The sequence below is a fragment of the Macaca nemestrina genome, chromosome 6, assembly GCF_043159975.1.
Source record: "Macaca nemestrina isolate mMacNem1 chromosome 6, mMacNem.hap1, whole genome shotgun sequence".
NCBI classification, from domain to species: domain Eukaryota; kingdom Metazoa; phylum Chordata; class Mammalia; order Primates; family Cercopithecidae; genus Macaca; species Macaca nemestrina.
In genome coordinates this window covers 141053588-141075990 of record NC_092130.1, presented here as the reverse complement: position 1 = coordinate 141075990, position 22403 = coordinate 141053588, and the positions used below count along the sequence as shown (strand labels likewise).

General features: G+C 37.1%; 1 long non-coding RNA gene across 1 annotated transcript in view; it reads left to right on the top strand.

The window, feature by feature from the left end:
• The window catches only part of LOC139363618 (uncharacterized), a 32503-nt gene extending 21773 nt beyond the window's left edge, over positions 1 to 10730 (top strand). Inside the window, exons 2-3 of the long non-coding RNA XR_011624315.1 lie at positions 9801 to 9934; positions 10406 to 10730. This is a non-coding gene — a long non-coding RNA (uncharacterized lncRNA). The remainder of the gene's footprint in view (positions 1 to 9800; positions 9935 to 10405) is intronic.
• Positions 10731 to 22403: the final 11673 nt, after the last annotated feature.

The window sequence follows — 22403 nt, the reverse complement described above, 5'->3', positions numbered from 1 at the left end:
AAATTGTTGCAATCTACTCATCTGACAAAGGGCTAATATCCAGAACCTACAAAAAACTCAAACAAATTTACAAGAAAAAAACAAACAACCCCATCAAAAAGTGGGCAAAGGATATGAACAGACACTTCTCAAAAGAAGACATTCATACAGCCAACAGACACATGAAAAAATGCTCATCATCACTTGCCATCAGAGAAATGCAAATCAAAACCACAATGAGATACCATCTCACACCAGTTAGAATGACAATCATTAAAAAGTCAGGAAACAACAGGTCCTGGAGAGGATGTGGAGAAATAGAACACTTTTACACTGTTGGTGGCACTGTAAACTAGTTCAACTGTTATGGAAAACAGTATGGAGATTCCTCAAGGATCTAGAACTAGATGTACCATATGACCCAGCCATCCCATTACTGGGGATATACCCAAAGGATTATAAATCATGCTGCTGTAAAGACACATGCACACGTATGTTTATTGCGGCACTATTGACAATAGCAGTGACTTGGAATCAACCCAAATGTCCATCAGTGGCAGACTGAATTAAGAAAATGTGGCACATATACACCATGGAATACTATGCAGCCATAAAAAAGGATAAGTTTGTGTCCTTTGTAGGGACATGGATGCAGCTGGAAACCATCATTCTCAGCAAACTATTGCAAGAACAGAAAACCAAACACCACATGTTCTCACTCATAGGTGAGAATTGAACAATGAAATCACTTGGACACAGGAAGGGGAACATCACACACCAGGTCCTATTGTGGGGACAGGGGAGGGGGAGGGATTTCCTTGGGAGATATACCTAATGTAAACGATGAATTAATGGATGCAGCACACCAACATGGCACATGCGTACATATGTAACAAACCTGCATGTTGTGCACATGTACCCTAGAACTTAAAGTATAATAAAAAATAATTTTAAAAAATCATATGTAAATCCACTCAGTGATTCCCACTTTTAATAAAGTAACCAGCTTTGAGTGTTTATGAATTTCTAATGCTACCACACTTTTAAAAGAGATGATATATAACATAAACAGATATGCAAAGTTGATTATTTTATATGTAACAAATATTTAAATCACTTTAGAGGGTAAGAAAAAAGGTACAAGTAACAACATTCACAGAAAGGTAACCTTAAAACAAATATTTTATATTAAATTTTCTTTTGCCTGGTATATTTCAGACCTATTAAATAATTGACATTAAATCCTTTAGGAAATGGATAATTTTGAATGGTGATAATGCTACCTGCACTTATGGAATTCTAATTGCTTTATTTGTTAATATTTATTTACTTAATTTATGTATTTATTTACTGTATTTAGTTATTTACTTTATCAATTTGTGTATTGTAATTTACCTAGTCACTGGCGTCCTTGGCTGACAACAAACAAATGGATGTATTTTAGTAGCAGTAGTAGCGTCATTAAAAATTTAGGTAACTCATTTGCTTGTGAATTTAACCTGCTAGGTAAGTTTCCTATTAAGTGAAATGACAACATATTTTGTTATCTTTAGAAATAATCTATAGAATGTGTTCACAAAAGGACATGGATAATTTTGTAAAACAAATCAATACAAGTAGATAGTTTTGCTAAAATTTAAGTGAAACCCAATTATTTGTGAGTTATTATGCTCTCAAAGTAAAATAAGCACATTTACCACCTCAATGTTGAAAAGTTAATTGGATATGATATGGCTCCAACAGAAGCCAATCCTAATTCTTTTTTCTTGTCATCATTGTTCGTACTTAGCAGTTGTTCAATAAATTCTAAGAACAATGTAGTAGAAGATTTCTACCATAGCAGGAAAGAAAACACTTACTTCAGGGATGAATCACCCAAGGCCAATAGATACTTGAGATACATTGCATAGAATTTTAGTATTATATTTTATTGCCCTTAATATACCTTGGCATAGCATGGCAATAATGCTAAATGAAAAAGTAGGGGGCAGGCATGGTGGCATACACCTGTAATCCCAGCACTTTGGGAGACCAAGGTGGATGTATTACTTGAAGTCAGGAGTCTGCAACCAGCCTGACTAACATGATGAAACCCTGTCTCTACTAAATACAAAAAAACTAGCTGGGCATGGTAGCCCATGTCTGTAATCCAAGCTACTTGTGCGGCTGAGACAGGAGAATTGCTTATACCGGGGAGGCGGAGGTTGCAGTGAGCCTAGATCATGCCATTGCACTCCAGCCTGCGCAACAAAAGCAAAACTCCAAAAAAAAAAAAAAAAAAGGAAGGAAGGAAGGAAAGGTAGGAAGACATATGATTATAATTTGTGAAATGTTTGTGTAGTGTGTGTGTGTGACACAGAGAGAGAGAGAGAAAGAGAAAGAGTGTGTGTGTGTGTGTGTGTAGAGAGAGAGAGAGAGTACAGAGAAGGGAAAAGAGCAGAGGAGAAGATAGGGAGGGAAGAGAAGGAGAGGGAAGAGAAAGAGGGGGAGGGAGTCATGGAAAAATACTGATAGAAAATAAAAATTTATCAGTTTTCTCTATGAAGGAAATTTTTCTTCTTTTTTCTTTCCTTTTTTATTTTAACAAGTACTTTTATAATCATTTATTTAAAAATCTTAATGCCTTTACCTTGAGACCTGATGGAAAAATGTTACAGGTACAAAATGTAGAAATTTAACCAGTGTTTAGAATTCTCGCCTCAGCAACCTGTGTATGACCTATTTTTAAAACCATAGTATTTTTTCTTGATAGGTTTCCGTGATTGGAATTAATTTTGTAAGTGTATGCTACAAAGTGACAAGAATCACTCAATTTTTGTTGGTGTTGTGAATGATTATCAACAATATTCCAGTGGGAGGTACTATAACTGACATTACTCTGTAAAACAGAATTATCCATATAACACATGTTTGTGAAACCTACTGCATATCCAGCCCAACAAAGATGTACTTGGTACAGACTATTGTTAAGCATATGTTTTGCTTCAGAAGATAAAGCTAAAAGAATAATAAAAAAGATAATTTCTGGAAAAAATATTTTTCAAACAGAATATAGAACTAAATTCTAAAATTTTAGTATAATTTATATGTTAAGTTTCAAACACAGCTAAATATTTATGAACTAGCAAAGTCAGATAAAAATTCATGAGGAAGATAGAATGTGTTTTAGCCTTGAAAATGAAGAAGAAAAAGAAAAAATGAAGAAGAAGAAAAGAAAATGAAAAAGAGTAGGAGGAAGAAGAAAAGGAGGAGGAGGAGGAAGAAGAAACTGGTATAAATAAAGCATATGCTTAAGTGAAGCATTGCGTTTTGCACGGGTTATCTCATTTAGTCTTCAAAGAACTTTATAAGAAATATAATGTTCTTAATATTACAGGTAAGTAAAGTTATCTGTAAGAAAGATAGGATTCCAATCCTGTCACACTGTTTTCAGATATATTTTATTCTCATTTTCTGCCCTGATCCTAATAATCACATAATTTTGGGTAAGATCAAATACACACACACACACACACACACACACACACACACACACACACACACACACAAAAAAAAACAAACAAACAAACAAACAAAAACACCCCACCAGATTGCCCAGAATTCCCTTCCCTAATTGACTGTACTGCTATCTATCCATTTGTCAAGACTTAGCTGGTTCATCTTGGACACCCTAATACCAAACATTTGTCGAATTATGAGTAAGACTGCAAGAATTTTTAAATTGCAAAAAAAAAAAATTAAACTGGGAGCTTAGGAAAACTATAGATTCATAGATCATCAGGCTCCAGGTATCTTTATTTTATTTGTCAAGTTCTTAAAATCTGTGGTTTACAGAAATTCTCACTAATGCAGCCTTGCTAGAAGAGCACTTGAGATTAATAGCTTGTACCTTACCCATGGATCAGTTGTCCCAAATCTTAGCTAACTCTGGTAACATTATCTCTCTCAAATCACAACATCTCTGAGGCCATTCTGTTATTCACTTCAGAGGCAAACTTTTAATAATGACCACCTATGAGTCAGCCACTGTGCCAAATTCTGAAATTTAAAAAAAGCATCTTCTTTACAATGTTCATTATTGACAGAGAGAGACAGTGAGCCAAAAAGCATAGTCCAGTAGGTATCAGAATTGCTTTATGCCTAAGGATTCGAAAGATCATATAAGAGGGATAATGCAAATGCAATTTCCTGGCTTCCATCACTTTTTCTGGCTGTTCCTTTTGGTGCTTCTTCCCATGCAGTCTTCTGGAGGGTTTATTTACATCATTTCATTTAATCTTTACAACACTATCAAAAAGATAAACAGTGATAATTTCTTAGGATAAGGAAACTAGGACTAAGAGGAATTTAAAGAATCATCCAAATGTATACAACTAAATAATAGAGAGAGCAGGCAAAACAACAGCTGTCCAAAAGTGCAAAAGTATACCCTTTACACTTTGCAAATTGCCAACAATGTTGAAGAGGTTTATCTCAGAAAGTGAATAGTACAGCCAATCCTTTGTCCAAGGAAATAGCTTGAATTTTAAGCTCTTATCCTAGTTTGAATAAGTAACACATTCAGTCAATTTGAACAGTGTATGTCTTGCTTGGTGAGCAATTAGTTATTTTACAATGAGTATAACAATTCAAAATCAGACACAGCCTCCTTCATTGTTGGCTCATATTTGCTTTGGCCTCTGGTATGAGTCACACCACAACTCCTGTTCCTTTCCCAGGAAGCCATTTCATTTCCTCTCATTAGAACCTGTACCCATATTGTTTGCACGCTGCTGTCTATAAAATATTTTGTGGTGTATCAAGAAAATAAAACTGCAGATTAAAAGACTGAACTTAAATTATAGCATATTCCAGCAAATCCTTCCTTCATAAGGTAAAATATTTGCTGTAGTACCAGTGAATCTTATTTATCAATGTTAAGGTTAAAAATATTAAGACCTGATTTTAAATCTCACAACTAGGGTCTACTTTGAAAGAATTAGAAGTCCAGTGAGAGGATCTCATTCTTTTTTTATGTACTCCATTGGGTGTAAGTACTACATTTTCTTTCTAAATTCATCTGTTAACGGATCCTTAGTGTGGTTTCCATATCACGGCTATTGTGAATAGTGCTGCAATAAACATGGAAGTATAGACATTTCTTTGATATAGTGATTTCCTTAGGTGACACATATATTTAAATGTAGCATGAGATCAAGATGACATAGCTTTAACAGAGCAAAGTTTAAAGTCACCATTCAGAGCTACCATTTCATCATGGGTATTTGAGTGAAGATGGTGAATCAAGGGAGCATGATCTCGGGGATTACATTTGAAATTCAAACATTTATTACTACTACTTGAAGATGGGTGGAGAGAAGACAGTCATAAGTGTTGAAATATAAGTGTTGAGGTATATGAGAACCATGGATTGTGTGGGTACATTTGATTTCCAATTCTTCACCTGCTGTTTTTCATTTTTGTCTCCCAATAATAAACTTTTCCTGCTTGAGATACTGCCACCGGGAATCAAGTAGTAAAAACACACACTACTGGCATCCAGTATCAAAATCACATAAATAAAAATATATGTGAACTTCTAGCTAATTAGAAAACACTTGGCCAAGCACAGCAGCTCAAGTGTGTAATCTCAGCACGTTGGGAGGCTGACATGGGATGATCGCTTGAGCCCACGAGTTCGAGACCAGCCTGGGCAACATGGGGGAGATCCTGTGTCAACAAATAATTTTAAAAATTAGCTGGGCCTGGTGGCATGTACTTGTGGTCCCAGCTACTTGGGAGGCTGTGGCAGAAGGACCCTCTGAGCCCTGAGCCTGGGATGTTAAGGCTGCAGTGAGCCATCATCATGCCACCACACTCTAGCCTGGGCAACACAGCAAAATTCTGTCTCAAAAAAAAAGAAAAAGAAAAAGAAAAAGAAAAGAAGAAGAAGAAAAAAGAAAGAACGGTGATGTATGTTTAATTTTTTTAATGTACTCCCAACATAGAAAAATTTCCCAGATATTTGAAGCATTCTGAAATCTTACCAAATATCCCAAAAGAAATGCTAAAATAAAATTTGTACCTAATAAATTCCTGCTATTTCCCAGAATTAATTTGATGGGTCATAGAAAAAAAAGTTTTAATGTTTTATGTAACAAACACTTTTTTTTTTTTCATTTTCCCGGTAGATTAATTCAGCCTGACCTCACTACTAACAAATTCTGCTTCAAATAATTTTTGTTTTTCTTTGTTCTTGAAGTTTAAGTATGAATTTTCGTCACTCATTTTATTCAATTTCTTCAATAGTTTTATTCATATTATCTGATAATAAAATAACATAATTCCATTTTTATCTTGAGCAACCATACCAATAATTTATTTTAAGGAATTTGAAATACAAAAACTTTTGAATACAAATAATCACGGCTAGAGCTGTCAGTGAATAAAATATGAGCAATTACATTGAAAGCCTATTCTGAGGACTATAAGATTTGGGATAGAGATAAGCTAAGAACATGGAAAACATCTATCAGACAATGAATAATTCACAAAAATTATTCAAAGTGTTATGGGAAAGTTTCTATCAGATTTTGAGAAATCAGAAAGGTCTCATGGAGAAGCTTACATTTCATTTTAAAAAAATTATTTGAGAGAGAAATAGAATGTATCAAAACAAGTAGGAGGTGAGAGTTATGGTCTAGAAGGAAATAGTATCAGCAAAGATTCAAAGAAAAAGGAAAAGAAAATGTGCATTTAGGGAGATCAAGGCATTCATTTCCTCCATGGTATTCTCTACTACTACTATCTGGAATTTGTCACAATATGTAGTGGTCTTTTATTTACATCTTTCTCCTCATAAGACTATGTATTGTTCAAAAATGAAGACCTTGCATTATTATCTTTATATCTTTATAATTTATGTCTATATAATTTCCAGTATATAGAAAGTTGTTTATGTTATTGAATAAAAAATGAATGAATGAATGTTTCAGTACAAAAGAAATGTAAGGGAATTGTTAGTGACAAAGATAAAAAATATTGAAGTAATAATGTTGTAAAAAGGAAGAGGTAAATAATCACTGAAGGATTTTGAGTAAAAATTTGGCATAAATAAACAATGCTTTAGAAAAATAGTCTGACTGCATCAAGAAGACTATGCTGAAATGGATATAAACTGAAGGAAGGAAGAAGTCCAGTTCCAGAGTATAAGTAATAATTTAAGTCAGAATCAACTTAGTAGCCATGAACATGGACTTGTGGGAGGCAACGCTCTATGAGAGTTGTAGAAATGGTTCTGCTGCCTGCCTGCTTTGCCCCACAGAAATGAAAGATATGCCTCTAAGGGCCTACACCAATAAGAGCATGGCCTGGTCATGAGTTAGATGTTTCCCTCACAACAATGTGAGGGTTGAAAATAGTCCCTAGGCCTGGGGTAGACTCAGTCCTTTGGACATAACCATCTATTTATGTCCACAGTTGTCTCCTTCTGCAGCCTGCCTGTCCGATTGCCTTCTTCCTGGGCCCCTGATGCTCACTTCAGTTTCCTCACAAAAGTAGATTTTGGCTCTATACCCTACCCTGGGCAGTCAGCACTCTACTTCCATACTCTGTATTCTGCCAGACTAATTCTCCAGAAATCGTTGGTGCTCAGTCTGATAACATCCTTCCTGATATAGGACTCAGGTACCCATATGATATTGATGAATGATGCCACTCCAAAACATTCAAATTGAATTCCTGCTTTATTCTAGAACAGACAATAGATCATTGTTGGCCTTGACCTAATGATTCGAAGAACTGGTTGCCCTGGCTTTTTGCTTGTCTTTTATTAAAATCTTCCCTATACCACATGGACAAGCCATACCTTATAAGAGGTATAATTAATAGAGTTCAGCAATGGATTATATACAACACTTCAGAGTTTCTGGAATAAAAAAATATCATCTGAGATTTTTAGCTTGCTTAGTTGAGAAAATGACAGTTTCCTCAACAGAATAGAGGTAAGAAGGGGAAAATATGAGGATGGCAGATGGGAGGAGAGCAATAAATTTGATTTCAGACGTCATAAACTTGAGATGTTAAGTTACAACTAGACCAAGTTGCAAAAGAATGGTTGGAGCCTAGAGGTAAAGTCAAGTCTAAATATTCATATTTTTAATTAAATAATAAAGATGCAGAGACTTAATTAAACCACACTTATGGTAATTGAATGGTCAATAATACAAAGAAAATGAGTTCACAAAGAAAATGGGTTTACAAAGAAATAAAGCAGATAGAGGAAAATCTTAGTAAATGATTAGGGAAAGTTGGGAGAAGAGAGACTGAACAGAAGCTAAGAAAAAAAGATTTCAGAAAAAATACATAAACTATATCAAATTTCTCAAATAAGTCAAGGATAAAGATTTGTTGTTGATGCCGGAGCTTGGAGTTGCTCTTTTGTGGGAACATTTTCAGGAATGTGCCAAGAATGAAAGCCAGGTTGAGAGAGACAAAACAGTGAGAGTCAACAAGATGGAGTCAAAAGTCTGCCCAAGTTTCAAGAACTTTGGTATTGAATGAAAGAGGAAAAGAGGGTATAATTTGGAGGGGAATTGGATTGGGATGAGTTTTCTCTTCTTTAGAATAGGAAAAGCTTTGAACCCTTTTGTCAGCAGTGGAGAAACCAGCAGAGAAAAAGTGACAGAAGACACTGAAAAAACATCAGGAAAATGGATGAACAAATTTCCAGAGAAATCGGGAAGCAGGGATTTGTAATTGTCTTTTCAAAGACAGCAACAAATCAAAGAAGGGAGACCAAGATTTATAGAGGCTTTAGGAAATTAGAAGTAAAGCAGAGAGCTCAGGTAAGATGATAATAAGCTAGTCGAATATAAAAAGAGCACTCAGTTTTGCTAGCCTGAGACAACCAGGAATAACTAGGATCATCTTCCAAAACGACATTTCAAGTATGTTGTCATTTCAAATAATAAAATAACAGCCTTCATTAATCTAAAATTCAACTGAGGTGTGTATTGCCTTAATATATGGATTTGAAAAGTTAGATTGATTTAATGCAAGATCATGCTTTCATGTTTACATGTGCCAGGAGCCCAGCACACAAAAAATACTTAATATGTATTTGTTCCTAAGTAAATCAGTAAAACAAAAACACAAATAGCTTATATTTTTAATAGACGGTTAGCCTTAACTACCCACATACTTATTATATAAACACACAGAGAACTATATGTATACTTGTTGGTTGACTGAATGGCTCATGGAGGGGGGCCTCTCTCATCACCTAATTCACAGAACCCCAAATTCTCAACACTTGAAGTAGGGTAAGTTGTGATCCTAAAGTAGCCTGTAACACTTGCATGAATCACCTTCACAATGGACTGCATCTGGTTTTTATCCATAGGTACATCATTCCCCAAACAGCACCACATTCCAAGTTAACTAATATCTGGATCGAATAGGTGAGAATATAAGAGTTCCTTCCCTGTTGTTATAGTTTGAATGTATTCTCCAAATTTTCACATGTTGAAAACATAATCTCTCCATCCTCGTGAATAGATTAATGTCATTATCAGGGGAGTGTGTTTGTTATTACAGGAGTGGTTTCGCTATAAAAGCAAGATCTCTGACTCTCTTGCTCTTGCCTCCTAACCATGTGATGCTCTCCACCCTGTTATGAGGCAACAAGAAAGTCTTCACTGGATATAGCCCCTCGACTTTGGACTTTCCAGCCTCCAGAACAGTGAACTTAATAAACCTATTTTCTTTATAAATTACCCACTTTGTGGCATTTTGTTCAGCAACAGAAAATGAACCAACACTTCTCATTGTCTTCTCCACAGCCACTACATGAGAAATTCAATTCCAAATCACAGCTCTTAGTCCTAAGTGGTGTGGAGCTCTTCAGGTCAGCTTACCCAGGTACAACTGTATGAATTGATTGTATGAAACATGACTCTCTCACCCAGACAGCAAGGTAAGTATTACATCACTTCACAGAGGAAAAAACTGAGTTTCAAAAGGAGAAGTAATTTGTTCAAGCTTTAGATGCCTGTTAAGTGGCTACAAATGCATTTGGTTCTCCAACTACCCCACACTGCTAAAGTAGCACAGGGGTATCTTTTTTTTTTTTTTTTTTTTTTTTTTGAGACGGAGTCTCATTCTGTTGCCAGGCTGGAGTGCAGTGGTGTGATCTTGGCTCACTGCAACCTCTGCCTCCTGGGTTCAAGTGATTCTCATGCCTCAGGCCCTGAGACAGTCAGGCGCCACCACATCCATCAAATTTTTGTATTTTTGTAGAGACAGGGCTTCACCATTTCATTGAATGGTATTTTACTAGGTAAAGTTTTATGGAAGAAAAAGTCAAGATAGTTCTGAAATCTTAGTTCTTTTATTCTCTGTGCAGCACTCCCTCTCTAAATAGATTCTGATTCTCTGTTTTGTGTAGATCACACTCTGACACAAATTCCTGCCCTTTTGGGAAGTATGATAAGCCTCAAGGCAAACAATTCTTCCGTCACAACTGCAGTTCTGGGTACCTGATGACATAGAATGACTCGCTGGACTCCTGCCTCTTCTACTTCATTCTTACCATGAGCTCCCCTAGAAGATGTAGTCATCCACCATTACCAAAATCTGGAACCAGAAAGATCAAGCTCTAGGAAGCAGCACACACTATACTCCTGTGTGGAAACAAAGTAATCCTCATCAGATCATCTAACTTGCTGTTGCTATAAGGACTGTGAATTGGTGGCAATAAATAAAGCATAGGAAATAGGAGGGAAAGCACCATCAATGATAGTTAAAAACTGGATGTGAAATTTGACCACCTGAGTTTAATTTCTAGTTCTGTCTCTTTCTAGCTGTGTGACCATAAATTAGTTACTTATCTCTCCACATCTTAAACTCTTCAGGATTGTGTGCTTTCAAAAGAAACAATGGCACTATAATGTATATGCAGCACTGATGAAAAAACACCTGGGACACAGTAGGTGGTCAAAAATAATATCCATTAATACCAAGAGGAGCATACGTTCTGGCAGGAAAGTTAAGACATCTATGAACTGCATATATAAATAAAGTGCCATATAAATAAAACAAAATTTCTGTAATGGGGAGGGCCTGGGAGTAAGCTTTCTGTCACTCTGCAGAGAACCCTTGAACATGGAAAACACCTTCTTACTTTTTACCAGAAACCCAGAACTTTGTGAGGGGATGAACAACACGAGCCCTTCTTATTTGTTCCCATGAATTTAGCTTGAGTTTCTATTTGACCCCCTGCCATAGATTCAATCTGTTTCCATTTAGATCTGTCCATCTGTCCTGACACTGATCTGCCCAGCCTACTTGCTGTCTTCATCCTCCAGGTTGGCAAGCATCTAGATTCTTCAGAGTGTCTAGTGTTTATACACTACTTCTTTCCAGGCCAGCTTCTGCCTGTGACTTCCTGTCTGAGTGCCTCATAGCTGATTTTGCACCTTTTGCTAAGTCCAGTTTCCATTCCTGGTTTCTTCTATTCTGCCCTGCCCATGACCTAATCAGTGCCCATTTTTATAACCAGACTTTTTTTGTGCCATTTAAACTCCTGAGTTTCTTCCCAAACCCGTTCATTGTAATCCTCATATTCTTTAGCATCAACAAAGGAGCCATCCACGCTGGATTCCCCCTCATTCCCTAGAAGCCTGTAACACATTATTCCAGGCACCTGACCCAGAATGTGCAGACTCATTCCTTGCATTACCTGGTCTTCCAATATCTATAATCTCCTCTCCTGTAAGCACAGCAGCCCTGTTGTTGTGAGAAATCACCAAAGCCTTCCCTATTTGGCTATATCCCAGGTTACAGGCTTTGACAAAGTAGCAATGACTATCTTGAAGGAGCAGTCACTTTCCTGATGGAAAGAATTCCTCTTGGAATTGAGATCAAAAACCACATGTGGTCAATTAGCATAAATTTTGGGATAATTTTTTTCACCAGATCACCTAATTGCTATAACTCTATTGTTTAGTGAACTTGATTAAAAGACAGTGGACTGAGCACAAGTTTTATTCAGGTTATGTTGCAAAAAATTTTTTTAAAGAGAAACTGACACTTACCTTGAGGGTTAATGAGAATTGTATCAGTTTCTTAGGGCAGAGGTAACAACTACTGCAAACTAGGTTGTTTACAAAAATAAAAATTTATTCTCACATAGTTCTAGAGGTCAGAGCCTGAAATCAAGGCGTCAGCAGGGTTGGTGCCTTCTGGAGGTTCTGGGAGATAAATCATCCCATGCCTCTCTGCTGGCTTCTGGTGACGGTTGGCAACCCTTGGCTCATGGGTCACCACTACACTCTCTGCCTCTGTCATCATGTGGCATCCATCCTCGGTGTGTCTCTGTGTCTTTGTTTTCTCTTCATATAAGGACACCACTTACTGGATTAGGACCCACCCTAATCCAGTATGTCCTCATCTTAACCTAATTATATCTGCAAAGATTCCATTTTCAAGTAAGGTCACAGGGTGAATTTCCAGGTAGACACAATTTGGGAGACACGGTATTCAACCCAGAATATGAATATTAGTGAGAAGGAATGTAAAACACCTGGCAAAATGTCTGGCACACAATTAGGGTTTAATAACTAGTAATTATTGGTACTTGTGGCTTACTAAATTGGCTATTCTGCACTGAGTAATGCTAGAGTGCTGACCGTGTAATGAAGGTTAGAGCAATTTACAACCATGTCAGTATATCTTTCTCACTGTGTTTTTCTCTCAACCTCAGACAATTTAAACTCAGTGCCTAAGGCAAGTAAATTTAAACCTGAGATCAATCAGTTTGCTCTGGTTTCTTGTAAGCCACTTTAGTACTCCTGAAATACAAGCAGGGAATTAGCAGAGCCTTCTAATGCCTTGAATTAAATTTTGTGCCAAACTTCACTGCATGCTAAAAATAGATTGCCTCATTGTTCACTAGTAAAGGGAGGATCCCTAACTGCTTCAAATTGTGAGCTTCTCGTTTAATTGCATACTTTTCTCTGCTCAGACTTTGTGGAGTCCATGGCTGCTACTTCTCTACTGTTTATATAAATTTTATCTTGGTGCTAAAGTGAAAATTGTGGCATTTCTTAGATGTAGGGTTTTGTAAGGAAAAAAAAATTTACACCTGTTTTCCCAAGGATTAATTGTGATTATGCTGGAAAATAGGAAACTGAACTGGAAGAATCTAGAGATTCCCTCTAGCAAGGATCTTCTGTTTCTCCTCTTGGACTTGCTGTCATTATCTTTCCCAAGCCAATTCCCAATTGTTCCTCAATTATTTCAAATCAGCCACTACTTCTTCAAACTTTAAAATCTCATTACTGGATATTTCGGTTCAAAACTCCAGGCTACACTACTTTAGTGCCCAAGCTAAATACTATTTAGCTTGAAAGAAAAAAAGAAAATTCTGCCATATGTGACAATATAGATGAACCTCAAGGACATTATGCTGTATAAGAGGACATTAAGTTACATAGGCCTTGTTGTTTTCACTTTTTAAAAATGTATATACTTTGGAATAAACAGATAATTAAAACTTTTTCTCACTACTTCCTTACCTTGATATCAGATTTTTGCTATGTGTACAGCATTGTACCATAAGGCATTTTGAGGTCAGGTGGTGACTACAAAGGTACATTTTTTTTTTTTCTAAATACACTATTCTGTCCATGAATCAAGCCACACTATTAGAAAAAAACCTGCATACCTGAATCATGTTTTACCATCTTATACATTTTTTTTTTTACTTTTTCTTTTTTTTCTTCTGAATTATTATATAATGTGGTGTTTCTAATACACTTTGAGGAACATTATAAGAAATAGCTTTGTAGAGCACACTTTTGTATTTACCAAAATAATGTTGTGGAAAACATGGTTTAACACATGGCACCATACTTCTCTCTGACAACAAACAACAAAATAGTTCTCCAGAATCAACACTGAGGAATGTTTTACTCTTCTGAGCAATTGCTTTTGTTTCATTGTATAGAACCTTTGAGATGGTTAATCAACCATAATTCTGTATTTTTGTGGTCTGCCAGAAACCTTAATGTTTCCTATCACTAGAAAAGGGCAGCATAGTGGTGTGCTAATCAGGCTAGTGGTTTTATCTTATTTTTCTCATCTTCATTCCCCCATTCCTCTGTTATGGTTCGCATGCTTCCAAATCTCATGTTAAAATATATCCCCAATGTTGGAGTTGGGGCTTAATGGGAGGTGTTTGGGTCACAGAGGCAGTTTCTTTATGCATAAATTAATACCCTCCCTTAGGGGTGAGTGCTCTATTAGTTCCCAAAGGAGCTAGTTGTTTGAACAAACCTGGTGTCTCCCTCTCTCTCTTTCTTCCTCTCTTACCGTGTGATCTTTATGCAAGCCAGCTCCCCTTTGCTTTCTGCCAGAAGTGGAAGGAGCCCGAGACCCTCACCATATGCAGTATCCCAAACTTGAACTTTCCAATCATGGGAATCATGAGCCAAATAACTTTCTTCTTTATAAATTAGTGAGCTGCAAGGATTCATTTGTAGCAACATTAAATGAACTAATACCCTCTTTAAATCTTATTTGTGTGCATCTTGCTACCTGCCTTAAGTCTTTCTAGAACGAGGTGAAGTAAAAGGAAAAATATTTAAATTAATAAAATTTAGTTTACACATTAAACTAAACTTGATTAAAGAAAACTGGTTGGATTAGACCTAGTTAAATTTAAATTATCTGTGGTTTCTAAGATGGCCATTAAGAAGGGAGTTCAGTTTTTCACATTTCCAACCTACTTGTGAGATTCTTTAGAGTGTAGTTTAGACATCTTATAATTTGAAAGTAGTAATGAGACTGAAAAATAGAAATTGCTGTCATTAAAATGTTACTGAGACCTAATTTTACAAAGGCCTTGTAGTCATTCTGTAGGTAAAATTGTATAAACCCACCATCTTTCCCTGGGAATCTAGAATCACTAATAAAAGGTTTACTACATTCAAATCAAGGAGCTTTGAATCCAAAAAGATTCAAACTAAGAATTGTTTGTATCATTCAAAGAAGTGAAGGATATATTCAGTTGTGGTTGAAAGGAGGTGCTGTAAAACACATTCATAAAAGAGCTTGTGCCTCTTTGAGGTAAACGAATGACAGTTCCCAGGAGCCACCAGGATTTAAACAACTTCTGAGTTATTTCAAATAACATAAGACAAACATCCCAGGAATGACCTTATAAAACATTTTTCTATTTGCCCTATTAATTTCTTCAGATACTCGTTCACTAGGAGAAAGTAAAAACCTGTAAAATATAATGCTAAATCTATAAGTCTGCAAGCTTAAATTTAAATATTTCAAGTAAATACATCCAAGTTGTAAAAATGTCAAAACATTCCCAGTACCTGACTTATTAAAAACAAAATTTCCCAGGCTAAAGCCCAGTAGGAAAGGAATGTTTGCTCCATCATTCTTTCCTCAACCTGAATTCCGAAAGTACTCCTCCCTTTGTATAAAAAAAGACAGCAATCATCTCAACTTGTCAGCATATAGAATGCCATGTAATTGTCATGACATGCCACAAAATGTAGACAAATGTTTTTGAATTTTTTTTTCAACTGCCGGACCTATTACAATGTAACCACATAAGCTATTGGTATTATATTGATATTCCAGCTTTTGTGTTACTGTAACTTATCATACCCATCATGTCAGAACCAAGAGTCTTTAATCATTATCATCCTCATTTCTGAAGGGTTGGGGTAAGGAGACAAATTTTGTCAGTCTTATAGAATTGGCAATTACAGATATCATAACTTCAAATTTAGAAATTCAGTATGAAAATTCTGTTATGTTAACAGATAATTGGCTCCACAGAGGAGGCAATTAAACATTGAAACAGTGCAGATGCATTCTGGTTAGCTAAATATAATGACTAAAATGCATTAAATCTCATTCTCAGGAACTTATACATGATTTTAGGATCAAGTAGATATGTTTTTAAATGGTCAACTCTCACTTTCAAGTGATTTCAATTATTTAAATAATTCAATAATGTACCTGCAAAAATGGATTTGACATCCAAGTCTTTAATAATTTACAGAAGTATTAAGAGAGCACTTGCCATTAATTTTAGGAAAGGATTTTATATCCTGATGAGAATTCCTACTATAAAATTTTACTGGCTAATCAACATGAAAAAATAATAACCTTATTTCTAAATTAAGATACTTTTTTCTTAAAGTAAATGTAAAATATTCATCCAACTGCAAACTTGGTCAAGTGGAGACACACAGACAGAATACTGTATTAAGAAAAATAGATTTCATATGCCTGAATTATTGTTCCATAGACTATGACTCTAAGATAACAATACTTACTCTTGGAGCCAACTCAACATCTTCCTTTTGGATGTTCATAAAATTGTACTTAAAATATGTTTTTGATTGATTAATTTACTTTTACCTAATCAGAACTATTTAACAGTGAAGCTCACAACTGCATGTGTATTCACTAAAAAACAAACCTTAGTTATTGTAAGATTATATGAGCATTTTAAAATCAGCCAAACTATTTTTTCCAAAAGGTATTGCCAAATTTCACACTGATCACACCATTAAAAAAATTAACAGCACACTAGATTACATGGTGGTCAAAAATATTTATACATTTTGACTTGTATGTTTACAAATTTCACTAAGTTATGATCAGTTTTTCCTCAGCAGAAATTCTCTTTGATTAATTGGTTTAAATTGGTATTGATTTTCAAATGCTTTATGAAAAATGTGATTAGTTAGGTTTCTTATATCAAGAGGCAGCAGGCTGGAACTTATAGGAACCAGAAGCCCAGTGACTTTCCTGTTGTCGACAAATTCCCTCAATCATATCATATTTCTTCAGTGACTTCTGGTTTTCATAATGAGAGGGGAAGCCAGCTGGGCTTCTGCCTTGGTTGGGGACTTGGAGCACTTTTGTGTCTAGCTAAAGGATTGGAAACACACCAATCAGCACTCTGTAAAATGGACCAATCAGCAGGATGTGGGCAGGGCCAAATAATGGAATAAAAGCTGGCCACCTAAACCAGCAGCACTTGAGTTGTTTTCCATGTCTTGGAAAGTTTGTTCCTTTGCTCTTGGTAATAAATGTTGTTACTGCTTACTCTTTGGGCCCACACTACATTTATAAACCGTAACACTCACTGGGAGGGTCTGCAGCTTCACTTCTGAAGTCAGCAAAACTGCGAACCCACTGGGAAGAATGAACAACTTTGGATGTGCCAACTTTAAGAGCTGTAACGCTCACTGCAAAGGTCTGCAGCTTCACTCCTGAAGTCAGCAGGACCACACATCCACCAGAAGGAATAAACTCCAAACACATTTGAATATCTGAAGGAACAAACTCTGAACACACCATCTTTAAGAACTGTAACACTCACCACGAGGGTCCGTGGCTTCATTCTTGAAGTCAGGGAGGCCAAGAAGTCACTGAAAGTGAGAGGTGAATGCATGCTGGCAGCCCTTGCTCACTCTTGGCACCTCTTTGGCCTTGGTGCCCACTCTGGTTGTGCTTGAGGAACTCTTCAGCCTGCCGCTGCACTGTGAGAGCCCCTTTCTGGGCTGGCTGAGGCCAGAGCTGGCTCCCTCTGCTTTGGGGGAGTTGTGGAGGGAGAGGCATGGGTGGGAACTGTGGCTGCACATGGCGCTAATGGGCCAGCGTAAGTTCCAGGTGGGCATGGGCTCGGTGGGCCCCCACACTGGGAGGGGCTGGCTGGTGCCACCAGCCGCAGGCAGGAAGGGGCTTAGCCACCCAGACCAGCAGCTGCGGAGGGTGTGCCAGGTCCCCCAGCAGTGCCGGCCCACTGGCACTGCACTCGAATTCTCGCTGGGCCTCAGTTGCCTCCCCGCAGGGCAGGGCTCAGGACCTGCAACCTACCATGCCTGAGCCTCCCCCCATGCCATGGGTCCCTGCGAGGCCTGAGCCTCTCTGATGAGTGCCACCCCATGCTCCATTGGGCCTCGTCCCATCAACAGCCAAAGGGCTGAGGAGTGCCGGCCTGGTGCAGTACTGGCGGGCAGCTCCACCCACGGCCCTGGTTTGCAATCCACTAGGTGAAACCAGCTGGCCTCCTGAGTCTAGTGGGGACTTGGAGAAACTTTATGTCTAGCTAAAGGATTGTAAATACACCAATCAGCACTTTGTGTCTAGCTCAAGGTTTGTAAACACACCTATCAGCACCCCGTGTCTAGCTCAAGGTTTGTAAATGCAGCAATCAGTGCTTTGTATCCATTTAATCTAGTGGGGACTTGGAGAAGTTTTCTGTCTAGCATTCTATAGCTAGCTAAAGGATTGTAAACACGCCAGTCAGCACTCTGTGTCTAGCTCAGGGATTGTAAACGCACCAATCAGCACCCTGTGTCTAACTCAAGGTTTGTAAATACACAAATCAGTATTCTGTATCTAGTTAATCTAGTGGGGACTTGGAGAACTTTTCTGTCTAGCATGCTGTGTCTAGCTAAAGGATTGTAAATGCACGAATCAGCACTCTGTGTCTAGCTCAAGGTTTGTAAATACACCAATCAATAATCTGTGTCTAGCTAATCTACTGGGGACTTGGAGAACTTTTCTGTCTAGCACTCTGTCTAGCTAAAGGATTGTAAACGCACCAATCAGCACTCTGTGTCTAGCTCAGGGATTGTAAATGCACCAATCAGCAATCTGTCAAAAAGGACCAATCAGTTGTCTGTAAAATAGACCAATCACCTATCTGTAAAATGGACCAATCAGCAGAATGTGGGTGGGGTCAGATAAGGGAACAAAAGCAGGCTGCCAGAGCCATCAGTGGCAACCCGCTTGGGTGCCTTTCCACACCATGGAAGCTTAGTTCTTTCACTCTTTACATCTTCCTGCTGCTCACTCTTTGGGTCCACGCCGCCTTTATGAGCTGTAACAGTCACCACAAAGGTCTGCAGTTTCACTTCTGAAGCCAGTGAGACCACAAACCCACTGGAAATAATGAACAATTGCAGATGCACCACCTTTAAGAGCTGTAACACTCACCACAAAGGCCTGCAGCTTCACTCCTGAAGTCAGCAAGACTACAAACCCACCAGAAGGAAGAAACTGCAGACGCATCTGAAGGAACAAACTCTGGACACACCATTTTTAAGAAATGAGGAACAAACTCTGGACACACCATCTTTAAAAACTTTAACACTCACTGTGAGGGTCTACAGCTTCATTCTTGAAGTCAGTGAGACCAAGAACCCACCGATTCCGGACACAGAAGGAACCAATTCCAGACACAATAACATGGAGGAAGGTCCATTGTTTCAATGTGTTGACTTTGGCCGGGCGCGGTGGCTCACGCCTGTAATCCCAGCACTTTGGGAGGCCGAGGCGGGCGGATCATAAGGTCAGGAGATCGAGACCACGGTGAAACCCCGTCTCTACTAAAAATACAAAAAACTAGCCAGGCGCGGTGGTGGGCGCCTGTAGTCCCAGCTACTCGGGAGGCTGAGGCAGGAGAATGGCGGGAACCTGGGAGGTGGAGCTTGCAGTGAGCCGAGATCGCGCCACTGCACTCCAACCTGGGCGACAGAGTGAGACTCCGTCTCAAAAAAAAAAAAAAAAAAAAAAAAAAATGTGTTGACTTTGTTTTTCAGTAACTAGTATTATATACATTTCTTTTTATTGCCATTTCATAATTTAAATCATAGTTATCTGAATGTGAAGAAATAATTTTCAGAAAAAAATGTTTTAAATATGTATTTTCAAAGTTGAAATCTATGTTTTTCATGCACTCTGAGTAATAATTGTAGGTATTCAATAGGCAGTGACTCCTAAGGAATATGCTATAGGCTAATCCTTTGTTTCCATCTGTAACAGACACTATAAATTAGTATGAAAATCAGTGTAAAAAATGAGTTTTCTTGTGCTTTTTAAAACAAACGCGTTTTTTAGAAAAATTTAGAAGATACATAGTAGAGTCTCTTTTATTAAATATTAAATCTTTAAAAAATTTCCATACACCTCTGAGTCAATGGATTTCAAATTAATTTTGCAATCATTACATTATTAATTATATGTGTTTTTAAATTGAAAAGTTATAGAATGTGTTCTCTAATGTGGAGTTAATTTCAGTTCAGTTTAGCACATCTCGGTTATTACTGGGAATCAGGCATTGTGCTAAGTGAAAGTGAAACAGAAAGACATGGGGGAAAATGTTCTGTCTTGTAAGAACTCCCTTACTTGGATCTACAAGACTACAGATCTTAGCAAAGTACCTATAGAACACTGACTAGCAGCAGGCCTAAGGCAAATAAAAACATGGTAGCAATGATAGAAACCGCAAACAAAGAAATCAGGGATAAGACAGTATTTAGCGCCTCTGAATCCTAGACACTGTATTGAAGATACCAACATGAAGAAGACAAAGTTATTTACTTCCAGGAAAAACATAGGAGTATAATAGCAGATTCATAGAGAAGAAACGAGAGAGGCACTGAGGAAAGTGTGCCTCACAACTGAAGTTTGAATTTTGGAGGATCTGGGAATCTGCCATGTGGTAGAGTGGGTGGCATCTACTCTCCTCATTCTCCAGATGAACAATATGAGCTCATATTGATAGACCAACTTCCTTGAAATGAGCATGTAGAAAGATGGGTAAAATAGAGCGAATTCATTTTAGAATTCTCATTAAGCCCATCTCTTAAATTTAAATAAGTACAAGATAATTTCATTACAGGTAAATCAATACAGGTATACTGTGGACCATTTTAGATCTTTGGATTATTGTGCATATTTCAGTATATGTTGAAAAAATTCAAATATCTTGAAGGGTTGCTCAACCTCCAAAATAAAAAATAGTGACATTAATGTTAAAGAGACAGAAAAATAATATTTTTAGCCAAATCTTCAAATATATTAAAAGCATTGAAATACACTTATAAAGTAATTTTCTTCTGGTAAGTTCTAATAAGTTGTTCTCAAACTTATTATGCATCTGAATCAGTTGGGGAACTTCAAAAAATAGGTTTCTGTGACAGTTAATTTTATTTGTTGGACACACAGTGTCCAGATTAAACACCATTTCTGAATGTCTGTGAGGGTGTTTCCAGATGAGACTAACATTTGAATTGATGAACTAAAATGAGCAGATTGCCTTTTCCAATGTAGGTGGACATTATTCAATGCATTGATGGTCTGAATAAAACAAAAATGCAGGGGAAGAAGAAATTCATTCTCTCTGTCTGACTGCTTGAGCTGTGTCATCAGTCTTCTGCATTTGACCAAGACCTAAACCATCTGTCCTCCAGTTATCAGAACACCACCACCAGCTTTTCTGGGTCTCCAGCTTGCAGGTGGCAGATTGTGGAACTTTTGAGTCCATGTAATCATATGTGCCAATTTCTTATAATAAATTATATGTGTATGCATGTGTGTCCCTCAGTATCCACAGGGGACTTGTTCCAGGAATCTTCACAAATATGAAAATCCATAAATGCTTATGTCCCTTATATAAAATGGCATAGTATTTGCATATAATCTACAGACATCCTCCTGTATACTTTAAATCATCTCTAGGTTACTTATAATACCTAATACCTAATACATTACAAATGCTATGCAAATTGTTTTTATTCTGTGTTGTTTAGAGAATAGTGACAAGACAATAAAAGTCAGTATAAGCACAATCATCCATTTCTTAAAAATATATGTATTTTCAATCTGTGGTTGAGTGAATCCACAGATGCAGAATATGAAGAGTTGACTGTGTATCTCCAATTAGTTCTGTTTCTCTGGAGAGTCCTGACTAATATTTAAAAAAATGGTAGCAGGAAGAGGTGGACTACTGCTGTAACAAATACTTAACACTATGAAAGCAGTTTTAAATGTTTTGGAATTGAGTACCCTTTGGAATTGGGTAATGGGTAGAGACTAGAAGAATTTTGAATACATGCTAGGAAAAGCCAATATTTTAATGGAGTTTTAAGAGAGATGCTGATGATTGAGGCTCATTGAAAAAGAGGAGAGCTATTGACAATTCTTTCATATTCTTAGAGAATACATTAATAATCATGTAATAGTGTGTTGGTAGAAACAGATGATAAAGTCCTTTCTGATTAGGTCTCAGATGGAAATGAGAAAAGTCACAAGGCAATCTTTATTATAAAGTGGCAATAAATTTGGCTGAACTGTGTTTATTTTCTTCTATTTTGTGGAAAGTAGAACTTGTGAAGAATGAAATTGGGTATTTTGCTGAGAATATTTCTAAACAAAGTGTGTGAAGAGTGGCTTGGTTCCTCCTTACTATTAATAGTACACTGCAGGAGGAGAGGAATGAATTGAAGATGCAATAATTAGGTAAAAAGAACCAGAACTTAAAGATTTGGAAAATTCCCAGCCCATTCATATTGCTAAAAGTGAGCAAGCATTTTTGAAAGAGATCACTAAGGGCATGG